Source organism: Trichosurus vulpecula, chromosome 1, assembly GCF_011100635.1.
Source record: "Trichosurus vulpecula isolate mTriVul1 chromosome 1, mTriVul1.pri, whole genome shotgun sequence".
Lineage (NCBI taxonomy): Eukaryota > Metazoa > Chordata > Mammalia > Diprotodontia > Phalangeridae > Trichosurus > Trichosurus vulpecula.
Genome location: NC_050573.1, coordinates 184,121,231 through 184,136,793, shown reverse-complemented (window position 1 = coordinate 184,136,793; position 15,563 = coordinate 184,121,231).

The following is a 15,563-nucleotide window of genomic DNA, read 5'->3' as shown; positions in this document are numbered from 1 at the left end:
TACAGCCCCTGTTCTCTAGGAACTCACATTATAATGAGGGAGATAATATGTAAACAACTATGAACAAACAAGACATATAAATGGGAAGAATGGAGATAATTGTAGCAGCTTCTTCCCAAGTTGGGGATCAAATGAGATAATGTATATAAATTGCTTTGCAAAGCTTAAACACCTTCAAACCTTAAAAGTGTTAGCTATTATTATTCTACCTCTTTGTATCTCCCACAGAGCTGTGCATAAATATTATTCATGAATACATCACAGGATTTAGAGCTGGAAAAGCCATTGGAGATCACTTAGTCCACCCTTTTCTTATACAGATGGGAAACTAAGGCCCAGAAAGGGGTGGCAGCTCTGACTATCAGAAGCAGGCTAATTGATCGATTGCGTAAAGAGTTATTCTGGGAAAGGCCTGTATCTATTAAATAAACAGAAAGGAACCTATATATTCTAACATGTTTAAAGCAGCTCTCTTTGTGGTGGCAAAGAAATGGACGTTGCAGGGATGTCCATCAATTGAGGAATGACTGAACAAGTTGTGGTATATGATTGGAATGGAATAGTTGTCCTTTGTTCTCAAGGAGGACCAAAATGTCACACTATGTTAGAGTCAAGTTTCAGTATGTCCAGCTGTGACTGATCAGACCAATACGAGCTCGGAATGTTCTATCACAGGTCGGGCACAAATAGTCCATGTGAACATTGTCTAAATTTGTACGCCTCATGTTTCTTTTGAGCTACTTCAATTATGCTTTGCTCATGGAGCACAATGCCTTCTTTGAAGTGGGCATGCCATGCTGGGTGGCCCTGTGCCAGTGTCTCCCATGTCACACAGTCAATTCCAAAGTTCTTGAGAAAGACCTCGAGAATGTCCTTCTTCTGACCACCATGTCTTGTGTGAGTTCTCCATAAAACAGTCTTTTTAGCAAGCATATGTTTTGCCTTCAAACAACATGGCCAGCCCATAGGAGTTGTGTTCTTTGTAGTAAAGTTTGAATGCCTGGCAGTTTAGTTCTAGAAAGGACCTCAGTGTCTGGTATCTTATCCTGCCAGGTGATCTTCAGAATCTTCCCAAGACAATTCATATACTGTGCTATAGGAAACAATGAGCTTGGTGATCTTAGAAAAACATGGAAAGACTTGCAGGAAATAATGAAGAGCGGAATGAGCAGAGCCAAGTAAGAGAACATTGTACACAGTGTCAGCAATATTGTTTTAAGAACGAGTTTGAGGGAATAAGTCATTTTGACTATTATAAATACCCAAATTAACTTAAGCATATGAAGATGCTATCTGAACCTGGAGAAAGCACTGATAAATAGATGTATAGAATAATTATGTATATATATATATATATACACACACACACACACACATATATATATTTGTGTCTAATGGTAGCCATCTCTAGGGTGGAGTTAGGGGAAGAAAAAAAGGGGAAACATTTACATGATAACTATTATATATTTAAAAGGAACAGCAAGTTGTACACAAGAGATTTGCAGTTTCATATGCAATCATCTTTTTTATTATATACTATGTTATGAAAATGCTTATTTTATTCCACAAATTTAAAAATTAATTAATTAAGAAATAACTATAATATATTCATGGAAAGTAGATAGGAATGCTATTAAGATAGTATTTTTTATTTTAGGTTTTACCCAGTAAAACTGCCTGGGCCTGGTTTTTGTTAAGTCTGTTTGTAAAAGCTTGCCTAATATTAACACTAAGAACCAGCCAAAAGTGGAATGGGCTGCCACAGGAGGAATGGATTTCCCTCTCACTGGGGTTCTTAAAGAAAACTTGGATGACTACTCATTGGGTGTGTGTCGTAGACAGGTTTCTGTTTCAGGTATGAGATGGACTAAATGGCCATCATGACCCTTCCAACTCCGGGGCTCTGTGATGCTGTCACACAGTCATTTTTGCATCTACCATATTGCCTTGCCCTTAATAGGCCCAACAAAAAAATATTCATTGAAAATAAAGAGAATAGTCAACTTTCCTTCAGGTTTTCTCTGTGTTCCAATTATAAATCAAGTTTTGTCCCCCAGCAGAAATAACTGCCAGGAAAAGTTTGCCCTCGGATAAATTTTCATTGCTGCATAAAATGCAGCAGTATTACTGGGAGGGGCTACGTGGAAGCCCAGAGTTGTTCAGATTAGAGTGAGAGAAAATAAAGAGCAGCCGAGTCAGTAATACTGAAGTTTATGGACCAGGATTGAATTTCAATTCAAGTCAAGAAGCATTTATTAAGCACCTACTATGTCCAGGCATTGAGCTAAGTACTGAATGAATGAGTGATTGGGCAGTGGTGTGCAATTTGAAAAAGGGTCGTTTTTGACTAAAAAAAAAAAAGTGAAGGCATACTCCGAATTAATTGGAGAGGTTCCTTGGATTATGAATGAGCCCTGTCTTCTTTTCTTAGTGGAAAACAATGAGTTATATTTTTTCCCAAGATTAATTTCTCTTAAAATAAGGGTTAAGGATTAGGTTAGCTCTGGGAGCATGAAGGGTGGAGGGAGTAGCTTACTCACTGTTGACCCTATCGTTCTACTGGAAAAAGGCCTGAATAAGCAATGGAAGAGTATCGAGGAAAAGTGTAGATGGACACATCCCCAAACCCCATGTAAAAGAGTGTGAGCAAGAAACTCATCAGGAAAGGTGCTTGTCAGTAAAATAAGGTAAGAAATAGACATATATTGAATAGTACATTATAACCATTTCAATTCATGCCATGTTTTCAATTATTCCTTTTTTTGGGGGGAGATGTGGATAGTCAACCCTTTCCACCATCCAACAGATTCCCTTTTCTCATAATTCCCACTTCACATTTACTAAAACAATAGGCTATTTACAAGATCAGACCGAAGGCTCTTCCTTCCTTCACAAATAGATGTTCCCTTATGGGCTTGCCAATATTGGGAGGTTTGTTGTTGTTCATTCTTTATTTTTGAAGGGGACCGATGACATTATAAGGATGATGTTTTGACTTACTTGTGAATTGGATTCCAGTGCACAGAGTCCTTAGCCTCACTCTTTTCTCCAGAGTCATTCAAGTCCAATGGCAAGAGAAAAGTCAAGCAGACAAGTGATGGCCCAGGATGCAGTGGATGACCCTGGCGTCTCTAAATTGAGATCTTTCCCAGGGCTTACTTTGTCTGAGACACTGCCCATTCCATGACTAGGGTCTAGGTAAGAACTGAGGCAAAACGTGGCCTAATTTAACAGCACAAAAAGTGATGTTAAGTAACTACTACCACCACCTTGGGAATCAGAAAATCTCAGCTTCTTTAAGGAGATCTGGGTTCTAGTCCCAATTAAACTGTTAACAATCTGTGTAACTTGGGAGCAAATCTGTGTAACCTCCCAATGGCTCAGTTTTTTCCTATGAAAAGATGTGGTTGAAATAATACATCTCTGACATCCATTTCAGTTCTGACAACATATGATTCCTGGGTCCACATGGCAGGTGAGGCAAGCCCTCTAAGGCTGGGCCACTGAACGAAGTCTCCAGCCTCTTCATTCTAAAACTGCCTCCAGTTTATAAGTTATATAAGTTACCTTATGAAACCTTGAATAGAGGCCTAATTGCTTCCCAGGGTGGACACAACCTGAATGAATCTGAGAGCATTGATCTTAATCCAGTGAGAAACATGCTCAGGGAAAGAATAACACATTAACTGATAAATCTAAGAAGGCATTTATTCTTACAAGAGAGGGTAACCTAAATTACATAGGCACCTCCATTTAAGGCAAATACACAATCCTTTATAGCCTGTCCCCATTTGCATTTCCCTCCCCTGCTCTCATTGGCCAGGAGTTGCAGGGTTCACAGTCTATCTGAAGACGCCTAAAATCCACTCTCGTGGTCTCAGCCTCTGATTACATTTCACATTTCCGAAACACACACACCGCATTCTCATTTCTTTTGATTTTGACAAGTCATAAACTTTTTTAAAGGAATTTCAACTGATGTTCCTAGGCTGTGAACGTTTTCTTCATCATTACCATAAGAAGAGTCCCAATATACAAGATAAAGTTGGAGAATGGAGTTTTCCTCCAGTCTTTGGGGTTGTGGACACAAAAGAGACAATTCCTGGATTTTCATTCAAAGTATTCAAAGAAAAGAGATGTTCACCCTTAGATATGTTGATGAACAGGCCCCACATCCCGTTGAGTGAAGTATAAATCAACATTCCTCCTCTAACCTATCTTCTTGCATTCCACAGCAAACACAGGTATTGCATATATTACATATTTTCTATGGAAACATAAATTCAATTCACATCTTACAATCCTGACTGTGACATATCTGAATCACCCTTATTTAGAGACCCAAAAAAGTAGATTTAGAGACAAGCTTTGTTTATCATTTACTTTATGAGAAAAAGAATTTTTAACTGTAAGCAGAATAAGAAATATTTCTCTCCCTCAAGGCAGTTTGTGGCTCTCCTAGATATTTTGGGAAGTGGTCTTGAGTAACTGGCAGAATATGACCCGGACACCCCAGGGAGAATGGCAATTGGAGAGAGGCTGGTGCGCTTTTCTAAATCTCTAGTCCTGTGGGAGGTACTGATAGAGAAAGGGAGAATACCTCTAAAGTACTGAAGCATTTGTTGTTCAGTTGTGTCCAATTCTTTGTGACCCCAAATGGTGCAACCAGGAAAGCAGTGAGGTGTAGAAGCATGTCTTGGGCTTATTTCCTGCCCCTGCCCCTAACCTAAGCCCCTGCCTAGGGAGCAGTGAGGTGTAGAAACATGTCTTGGGCTTATTTCCTGCCCCTGCCCCTGACCTAAGTCCCTGCCTAGGGAGAGAAAGGGGAAAATACCTCTAAAGTACTGAAGCATCTATTGTTCAGTTGTGTCCAATTCTTTGTGACCCCAAATGGCACAACCAGGAAAGCAGTGAGGTGTAGAAGCATGTCTTGGGCTTGTTTCCTGCCCCTGCCCCTGACCTAAGCCCCTGCCTAGGGAGTCCTGTAAGTCCTACAGCTGTGTTAAGGGGCTATCAGGTGGGTCTTCCTCAGGGTCTGACCCTGCCTAGGAAGTTCTGTGATCCCCACGGCTGTGTTTCTCGCAGAAGGATGGTATTAATTGATGGGATCTGAAATGAATGACAAGATTCATGGATTCTAGGCAGAGTAATACAGACTTGGGGTCAAAGATCCTGGGTTTGAATACTGACTCCACCACTTATCACTATGACCTTGAGAAAGGTATTTAACTTTCCTGAATCTCAATTTCCTCATGTATAAAAATGAGAAGATCAGTCTAGATGACTTCCAAGATGCACCCAGCTCTGAATCTGTGGTTCTTGGTTACTGATTGACATGTGTGTTTCCTTTCCTTAAAAAAATCAAAGGATATGATAAAAGCCTCATTTCTAAAATATATAGAGAACTGAGTCAATTTATAGAATACAAATCAATCCCCAATTGGTAAATTGTCAAAGGATATGAACAGGCAATTTTCAGAGGTATAATATAGTCATATGAAAAAATGCTCTAACTCACTGTGAGAAACATGGCTGTGGGGATCACAAGACCCCCTAGGCAGGGTCAGACCCTTAGGAGGACCCACATGATAGCCTTTGACATGGCTATTGGAATCACAGGATTCCTTAAGCAGGGGCAGGAAGTAAGCCTGAGAAATACTTCCACAGCTCATTGCTTTCCTGATTGCATAACCTTAGGAAGATCCATGTGATAGCTCACTCTCACCCAAAGGACCGAGAAACAGAGTGGACAGAGGAAGGGGTTTATTACACTTCTTGTGAGAAAGCTGATGTGGTGCTTACTAGAAACACCCACACTGATACAGAAGCAAGAGTGAGGTTAATCAGTTCTACCCTCCTTGTCTGAGTTAGGATTAGTTTACATTCTTCTTTTCCCTACATTCCCTTCTTAATTTACACAGATTATACAGACTACATGGGCATGGTAGTGAGGATACTTGACTGGGGCATGACCCGTCAGGCTTGAACTGGTTGTCTTAGCCTAGCCTTTCTAGTCCTCCTGTTGCCACAATGGCCATTGCCTTAGTAAGTGAGCTTCCCCACAGCTATTGATTATCTCCCAATAACTTCTGTAGGAGCAAAACAAGATACCATATTATCTCTTCTTACATCACTATTGATTAGACAAATGCAAATCAAAACAACTCTTAGGTAGCACATCACACCTGTCAGATTGACTAACATGACAAAACAGGAAAATTATAAATGCTAGAGGAGATGTGGGAAATTTGGAACACTAATGTATTATTGGTGGAGTTGTGAACGGATCCAACCATTTTGGAGAGCAATTTGGAACTATGCCCAAAGGGCTATAAAAATGTGCATACCCTTTGACCCAGCAATACCACTTCTAGGGCTGTATTTCAGAAAGATCATACAAATGGGAAAAGGACCCACATATACAAAAATATTTGTAGCAGCTCTTTTTGTGGTGGCAAAGAATTGGAAATTGAGGGGATGCCCATCAATTGGGGAATGCCTGAACAAGTTGTGGTAATATGAATGTAATAGAATACTATTATACTATAAGAAATGGTGAGCAGGCAGACTTTAGAAAAACCTGGAAAGATTTATATGAACTGATGATGCTAAGTTAAGGAAGCAGAAATGGGAAAACATTATGCACAGTTACTGCCACATTGTGCAATGACTGACTTTGATAGACTTTGCTCTTCTCAGCAATGCAAGGTTCTAAGATAATTCCAAAAGGCTGATGATGGAAAATGCTATCCACATCCAGAGAATCACAGAGTCTGAATGCAGATCAAAGCATACTATTTACTCTCTCTTTTTTGTTTTGTTTCTTCTTTCTCATAATTCATTCCATTGGTTCTAATTCTTCTTCACAACACAACTGATGTGAAAATATGTTTAATGTGAATATATATGTAGAGGCCATATCAGATTGCATGCTGTCTTGGGGAGGGGAGTAGGAGGAGGGGAGGGAGGGGGAGAAAATTTGGACTCAAAAGCTTGTGGAACTGAATGTTGTAAACTAAAAATAAGTATTTTTTTTAAAAATCAAAGGATAAATAGAAATTAGGAGTCAATTTAAAAAAATGAATCTCACAAATGATGAAGAATCAAAACTCACTAATACATAACAAAAATTGAATTGTTGATTAAACTGGCCTCAAAGATTTGGTTCAAGGGTCAGCTCCAAGGTGGGAGGTTCATACAGACCTCCAATGCTGAGGAAAGAGTGGATATGTTACACATACATCCCCTCAGTGAGTGACCTGTTTTCTCCTAAACAATTTTGGCTAATTGTTCCTATGCTGTAGAAGAATAATGCCTTAGGGTTCAGTATACTGAAGACATAACCTTGGCTTTGCCCATTTACCATGGGAAAATCTCATTAAGTGTGTGAAAGCTGCTACAACATACATCCTTCATTTTCAAAGAGGATCGATGACAATACAGGTGATGTCTTGACTCATTCATGAATTGGATTTAAGTGAGGCAGAGTTGCACAAGGCGTCAGCCTCACTGTCTCCTCCAGAGTCATTGAAGTTCAGTGGCAAGACAAAAATCAAGACAACTGGTGATGGCCTGGGATGCAGTGGATGACCTCGGCATCTTTGATGTTTGACTAAGCTCTAAGCACAGTGAATTGTTCTTATCCACCCATTCTGAGGGGGGAAGTCTTCACATGCTTAGGATAGACATCTCCCTAACTCACTGATGGGTTTGAAGCCTGTCAGTTACCTTTAACTTGGTTTAGCCCATCTGCCAAGTTGGTTTTATCAGCGTGTGACCACTGGGCAGCTACAGCTTCTTGGGGCCACAGGTGAGACAACACACTAGTGAGTGAGTGACTAGTATACTTTTCTTGGTGTTTGGCATCAGCTTTTTACTTTAAGGGCTCTAGAATTCTTCCTTGCATGAGAAATGTTTTCATTTTCTCTACTCCCGATCAATCTTAACAACAGCATAAGGGCACAACTCATTCCTTTTTTCCTTGCGGTTCCCTACTCCCATTAAAGATTCATTTATGATGAAGACAATCTCATTTATTCATAATTTATTGATTCATAGAGCACCTTTCTCCAAAGAGCTCAAACAAACTTTAAACAATGAACAATTATTTTGATAGTCACTTCCAGGATGAGTCTTTGGAATCTTTAACAGGGCCTGGAGCACAGCAGAGCTATTTAAGACAGAGATGTGACATGGAAAAAGAAAGGAGGGCAATGTGTGGGCAGCACTTTGTGCAATTTGAGTCAAGTCTGTAAAATACTTTAGTATCCTTTTGGCAAGTGTAAAATATTACAACACCATTTTCTGCATGGAGCCTTTCCAGATCCCCCCAGTTGCTAATCACTCTCCCTTGTAAATTACCTTGTATTTAAATATTTTATATAATTTATATTTATTCACTTCGTATTATGCTGCACGTATTTATACATGTTCTTGTCAGCTGGGATGGTCAGCAACTGGATAGCTTGGTGAAAAGAGCACTGGGCTCAGGGTCAGGAAAACCTGAGTTTAAATCTAGCCTCAGACACTTAATGGCTTTGTGACCCTGGGCAAGTCACTTAACTTTTCTACCTCAGTTTTCTCATTTGGAGAAGTAAGTAATAAGGATAGAAAATAGGGATCGTTATAGTACTTACCTCCCAGGGTTGTTGCGAGGAAAAAAATGAGATTGTATTTGTAAATCACTTAGGATAACGCCTGGAACAGAGCAGGCACCGTATAAATGATTACTTCCTACCTTCCCCTTCTTTCCCCACCCCGCTTAGATTGAGAGTAGAGATTGTTTTATTCTTTGTTTCATCTCCCCAAAGTAGGTGCATAATGAGTAGTTGTTTATTCATTAATTATTTCATTCATTAATTATTATTGTTGTTATCATATAATTTTACAAAGAGGTATAGTAGATATAAATTCAGCCTGGGTTTAAGTTCTAGGTTCTGGGCTCCCATTGACTGTGATTAAGGCAAGAGACTTAACTTCTCAGTGATGCTTGACAACTTAATAATACTACAATTGTACGATTGTCAGAGAGCTGCTCATTTGCATCTGTGGAGGGGCTTTCAAAAATAGAGAGTCCCTGACACTCATGAAATCAAAGCTCTAGACCACAAAAAAGCAATCTTTTGTGACATCTCAAATCCTTCCCCACAAGATGAGCATTGCCACATCTAAACCCCGTGATGGACATGGTAACTGGAGCTACAGGAAGTCACATTGCTCTATTAGCTCAGCCATTCAGACAAACAAACAACAAAAAAAACCCAAGTTCTGAGAGTCACTGTGACAACTCCAGTCTTTGCTCATTGTCCCCATTAACTTCCACCTCTGCTTCCCAGTGCCTCTGGTATATTTGTACATCTGACAAATAACAAACACTCAAATTTCCGGCACCTGAAATCAAGGGTGGTTTCAAAATTCCTTCCTTTGCCCCACTTTCTCCCATCAGTGTGAATTTGGACCTTTCTTAGGACCATTGTAAAATTCAGAACCAGATTTTCTTTTTTTAACCTTTGGGGTTATGGAAACTACAGAAAGGTGGGGGCAGGGGAAAGGAGGAGAGAAGAGAGAAGGTTCTCTGAATCCCACTGCTGCTCCCCAGCCTGCTTTGGAATCGGGATGGCGCATTCTCTGAAAGCAGCAAACTGTGGGAAACCAAACAATCTGTATCCCCAGGCTCCCCATCTAGCGGCTCTTTCTCTTCTGGTACACTCTGGTCTCCTGACCCTTCTGCTCCAGCCTGTGGGAACCTGGATAATTAGCTTCATTAAGCATCCCAAGCCAGCAGTCCATTTTTTTCTTCCTTCCGTTCCTCCCTTGACCCTGGCTCATTGTAATTGTTGAAGTCGCTAAACATAATGGAAATGGGTGGTGGTGGAGTTTGGGGAGAAGGAAGAGTGCTTATCAAAACCCAAAAGTGTCTTAGCTGAACAATAGCCCAGGCCTGGGGATGCTGTATGTACCCATTGTGGTACCTAGTCATTTCTGCCTTGAAGCAAGGCTACTGGGTTAAGCATATGTCAGCTTAATCAGAGGGTTCAAATAGGATAGAAGTAATAAGGCACCGGCCCCACCTGTTCTTCCCATTTGGCTCACTCACCTCTGACACAATCTTTTCACCTGTCATCTTTATCTTCATCTGGCCTCATTCGCAAACCATCTGTCCCCTGTGTAACTATTTTTGCTCTGATTTTTAAAAATCCACCTATTAAGTATGATTCACAGGAACTGGATATGTGCTGGAGAGAAAGCTTTCCTTTATAACTTTATAACTGAAATTACTGTATTTGTTCCTGGCTCCTGGATGGCTGATGGAGTTGATTTGAGCTCATCTGTGCAAAGAGGGGACCTCAATGTAGAATCTTTCCTTCCGGTCTTATCATTGTATGATCTTGTCCTGGCACATATTTGTTTGCCACCACCCCCCCTTTTCCTGTTTTTTTGCAAGGTAGCTAATACAGCAAGCTCAAGTTTCTGATATCTTATCAAGACAGAATCTGAATACTTCATCTTCAATGGATTGGGGACTCAATCCAAACAACCTTAGAGTGAATCCGAGATGAGGCTCTGGACAATAGTCACTAGAATAGATGGACTTGTGGAAAGGCTGCAGTGTTTCTTTCTTCTCTCCCCACATGATTTGTTTCCAGCTTGAGGGTCAGCCCTACCGATAGACCATATAGATGGCAACCTACAAATTATGATTTTAGATAGATCTGTGAACTTTCTGTCTCCTGAACACTCTCCGAAATCCCTTTAGTGGAGGATCAGGTCTTTAATTTTTCAGCTGAAAATCAAACTTAAAATGCAAAAAAAACCATAGAGGGGTGGCATTCAACCCAAATTCACACTAACCCATAAATGACTGATGTAAAATCCTTTCCCAAGAGCAGGTTATTCCAGGAGGAGAGATGAAAAAGTAATGCATTGAACTTTCTGAAGAACAAACCACAAGGGGGCGAATGGGAGCAGAAAGCTGGGAAAGAGAATTTCAAGATTTTAGCTGGGGACCTAGTGCCTGGTGCATAGGATCATATAATTTTGTACAAAAGTTCTTAGCCTGAGGTCCACTGATGGAGTTCTGTGGATAGATTTCAGGAGGCCCATGAACTTGATTGGGAAAAAATTATCTCTACTTTTGTTAACCTTTGGTTTCTTTTGTAATTCTATGTATTTTACTTTATAAATTTAAAAACATTATTCTGAGAATGGGTCCATAGGCTTTACCCAACTGTCCAAGGGGTTCATGACAAGTTGCTTTAGAGCTAGAAATGATGCTAAATTTACTCCAATGGGAAAACTTGTTTACTCTGTATTGTCTGGTATATACTCTCCTATGTTATACTTTCTCTGATTTCTGTTTTGCTATTGGCTTAGACAAACGGGTTTCTTTGAGAAAGGAGAGAAAAGAGAAGAAGAAAGGAGAGAGATAGGAAGGAAGGAAGGAAGGAAGGAAGGAAGGAAGGAAGGAAGGAAGGAAGGAAGGATGGAAGGAAGGAAGGAAAAAAGAAAGAAAGAAGGAAAGAAAGAAAGAGGAAGAAAGAAAGAAAGAAGAAAAGAAGAAGGAAGGAAGGAAGAAAGCAAGGAAGAAAGGAAGGAAGGAAGAAAGGAAGGAAGGAAGGAAGGAAGGAAGGAAGGAAGGAAGGAAGGAAGGAAGGAAGGAAGGAGGAACTTAAGGATATTTATATCACCTAGGACAATTCTCTCATTTCATAGATGAAGGAAATGAGTGACTTAGCAAAGCAGGCATAATAAAGCATTTACCCCTCACAGTTCTTTCTATTTGGCTCACTCATCCTTGGCCCAGTCTTTTCATTTATCATCGTGATCTTCATCTGTTCTCGTTCCCATACTTTCTGTCCCCTGCCTAGACACTATTATTCTGATTTTTTTTTAATCAACTAATTAAGCAGGATTCTATTTAACTGGATCTGTACCAGAAAGAAAGCTTTTCCTTTGTGGAGAAGTTGAACTTACTCCAGATGTTTCTAAAGTGGTATTTTATTGTTGCTGTTGAGTCATTTCAGTCAGGTCTGACTCTCTGTGACCCCATTTGGGGCTTTCTTGATAGCCATACTAAAATGGGTTGCCATTTTCTTCTCTAGATCATCTTATAGATGAGAAACTGAGGTAAACAAGGTTTAGTGACTTGCCCAGGGTCACACAGCTAGTAAGTGCCTGAGGCCAGATTTAAACTCATATCCTCCTGACTCCAGGCACAGCATTCTAACCACTGTGCCACCTAGCTACCCCCACTATCTTATGGCTTGTTGGTGGGGCTTGAGGGCATATGGGGGCTTCACAGGTTTCTGGAGAAACCTATGGATCCCTTCTCAGAACAGAATAATGTTTTTAAATGCATAAAATAAAATATAAAGAATTACAAAAGAAACCAAAGGTTAATGAAAATACATATGTACTTTTTTTCTCCTGCCAAGTTCATAGACCACCTGAAATCTATCCAGGATCCCACTTCTGTAGGAGCCATGGTCACTGTGAATTGACTCTGAAGTCAGTAGAAGTCATCGCTGTGGAGTGGCAGAAGCCAGTGATGCTTCAAGGCTTACACAAAGAGGGGTCCACAGATGCTGCTCTTACTACATCCAAGATGGCTTCCTCCACAGCACCCTCTTGGAACAGCAGAGGAGAAGCAAGTTTAATTGTATCAGCAGCTCCATAGAGGTACTTAAAGGTGCTAGGAAGCAGAAAGGTTTGGACTAGACCAGGGGTGGGCAACCTTCGGCCTTAAGGCCTCATGTGGCCTTCTAAATCCTTAAGGACGGCCTTCTGACTGAATCCAATTTTTTAAAAGTTTTTAAAAGTTTTTTAAATTTTAAATTAAATTAAAGTTTTTTTACAATTTGTATTCAGGGAGGGTATGGATGGACAAGCAGCAAAGCCCTAAGTCTACTTCACTGGAAAAGGCCAGCAATGGCAGTCTTCCCAAATTTGGTGATGCAATGCCTATCTAGGCATGTGCTTTAGATGTAGATGTAGTCCCTGGTCATCTGAGTACTTACCATTATGAGGGATATTGACGTCAAGATAGAAAAGAAAGTCCTTTGGGAGTCTGGCAGGAATCAGCCAGAAAGATGTGACCCAATGATAGAAATACCAAAACTCCTACCTTAATAGATCTGGGCAATGCGCTTCCCTGGGATCTGGTCTATACATTTGAACTCCAGACCCTTCTTGTGATTCTACCACAGCCCCATTCTAGAGGCACCTGAGGGAAAGGGTTTAATAATGTCACTTTGAGGTCAGAGATAGAAAAGAGCTGACATTGTCCTTTCTTCAAAGGGCAGGGTGTTCAGAGAGGTTTTAAACACAGGAGTGAAGCATAAAACCCTTTAAATTCCGTCTACTAACCAAGTTGAACAGATCTCAGGAATAAATGAGGGAAGAAGGAAATAATAATTGGGGTCACCCTTTACCAACCTACTGAGCAGAAAAGAACTCCTCCATGTTACCTTGACCCATGAAGAAAGCTTTGGGATACATTTCTGCACTTAGAGTACTATCCAAAGTGTTCTACGTCTCCCTACCCCATTCCAAACTAGTATAATAACATAGGAATCAAGCATTTCTCTCTTATTTTGAGCTCTATGCCTCAAAGGACCTGTGTAATCTTGATATTAATACTTACCTGAGTGGAAACGGACCAAACGGGAAAAATACATGGGGTAAATAAGAAGGTGACCCAGCCCTTCCCTGGACCTGCACATTCCATATAAATAATGGTAAAATCTGGCAGTGATGCCACCTTTGGACATGAACTAGGTATAACCACTACTATGTAGGAACTGAACTAAATTGTGAGCCTAATCACCCCATCCCCCACCCCCCACCCCCAGAGACTGAGATGACTTAGAGATGCCCCCAATGTATTGAGGGAAATGTCTGTACATTTTTTCTTGCTATATGTGTGAAGTAAATATCCCTTGGGAAAAAGCTACTCACTTTTAAGTGGTTAAATAGAATTAAAGTGTTCTTTATCAGACCCTAAATATAGAAGGAATACTGCCAGAAGGGTCACAAGCCAATGGCAGTAGAGAAAAGAGATACTAGGAACTTTCCCTCCCAGTGTGCCTGAAAACCTTGAGGGGAATATGTAGTAGGCCCTGGGAGAGTAGGGTCAGAGCAACCATGTTCCACCAGGGTTCAAATAAATGGGGAGTCACTTTGGTAATTGGATTCATTACTTTGTTGATGTGAAACTGTCACCTAATTTGGGAACTAGACAATAAATGCATTTGGGGAAAGAATAGTGAGAAAGTGGCCTTTATGCCAGGTCACATCCCAGAAAGGAATTAAACAACAATTCAATAAAATACAAATTTAATATATTGAGTACCTATTGTGTGCAAGGAATTGTGGTAGGTGCTGAGGGGGGATACCAATTAGGAAAAAAGCACATATCATTTCCCCTCTGAGAGCTTCTAATCTAGTAAGGGAGATAAGATGTGTATGCAAATAATTATAGTGTTATAATAAATAGTGATAAATGCACCTGAGAAATTTTAAAAAAAGATCATTGAGGAGGGAGAGATCATTTTTGACTGGAGATATATAGAATTTCCTGAAGGATGTAGAATTTGAGTTGGTCTTGAAGGAGAAAAAAAATCAACAAGTAGAGATTGGGGGCAGAAGTTGGCATACATTCCAAGTAAAAGAAATGTGGGGTGCCAGGAAAGGATGAAAAATGCTATGTGGTCCAATTCAAATGGAACAGATAATATAATAAAGGGAGTAGCAAGACTAGCAAAGCCATTTGGAGACAGATTCTGAAGGACCTTGAATGTTAAACTAAGGAGGTTAAACTTATTCAGGGGTAAGTGGGGAACAGCTTAAGGTTTGAAAATTTTTGAGCAGAGGGATGAACTGATAAACTAGAATGGGTTCAGAAGAGGGCAGTGATGATCTTGGCATGGCTAGAAACCATGCCATACAAGGATCAGTTGAACAAACTGGGGTGTGTTTTATCTTGGAGAGGAGAAGGTTTCATGAGAACAAGCGTAGCTTTCTTTCTCCATTTGAAGGGCTGTCATGTGGTGGAGGGATTAGACTTGCTCTATCTGAGCATTTCAGGCAATACTAGAAACAATGGGTGGAAGATGAAAAGACACAGATTTAAGGTGGATATAAGGGGAAAGTTCATAGCCAAAACCTTATCTAGTAGTGCAGTGGACTGCCTATCTCAGGATGCTGGGAGTTCTCCATGTAATGTCCATTCTGGGTTATCCCTACTCTTCCCAACTCACACTCACAGGAAGGGTCCCCGGATGGAACAGCAATCCTAAATTCAGATTCATGTCGGTAATGAGAAGCAGAGTCCAGAGTTAAACTGAGACCCTCAGATTTTAGATGCTGTATTCTTTTGGCTCTACCACACTGCCTTCTTTTACTCTTATGGTTTTCCTTTTCCTTTCACTGTCCACTTACCTCTTCCTAGTTATCTATTTGTGGGTCTGCAACCCTAAAATTATAGCTCAGGAGTCCCCACCAGTATATCTACATTCAATAGTCAGCCAGAAGGCACAAGTAGTCCTTAGCAAAGGCATATACTG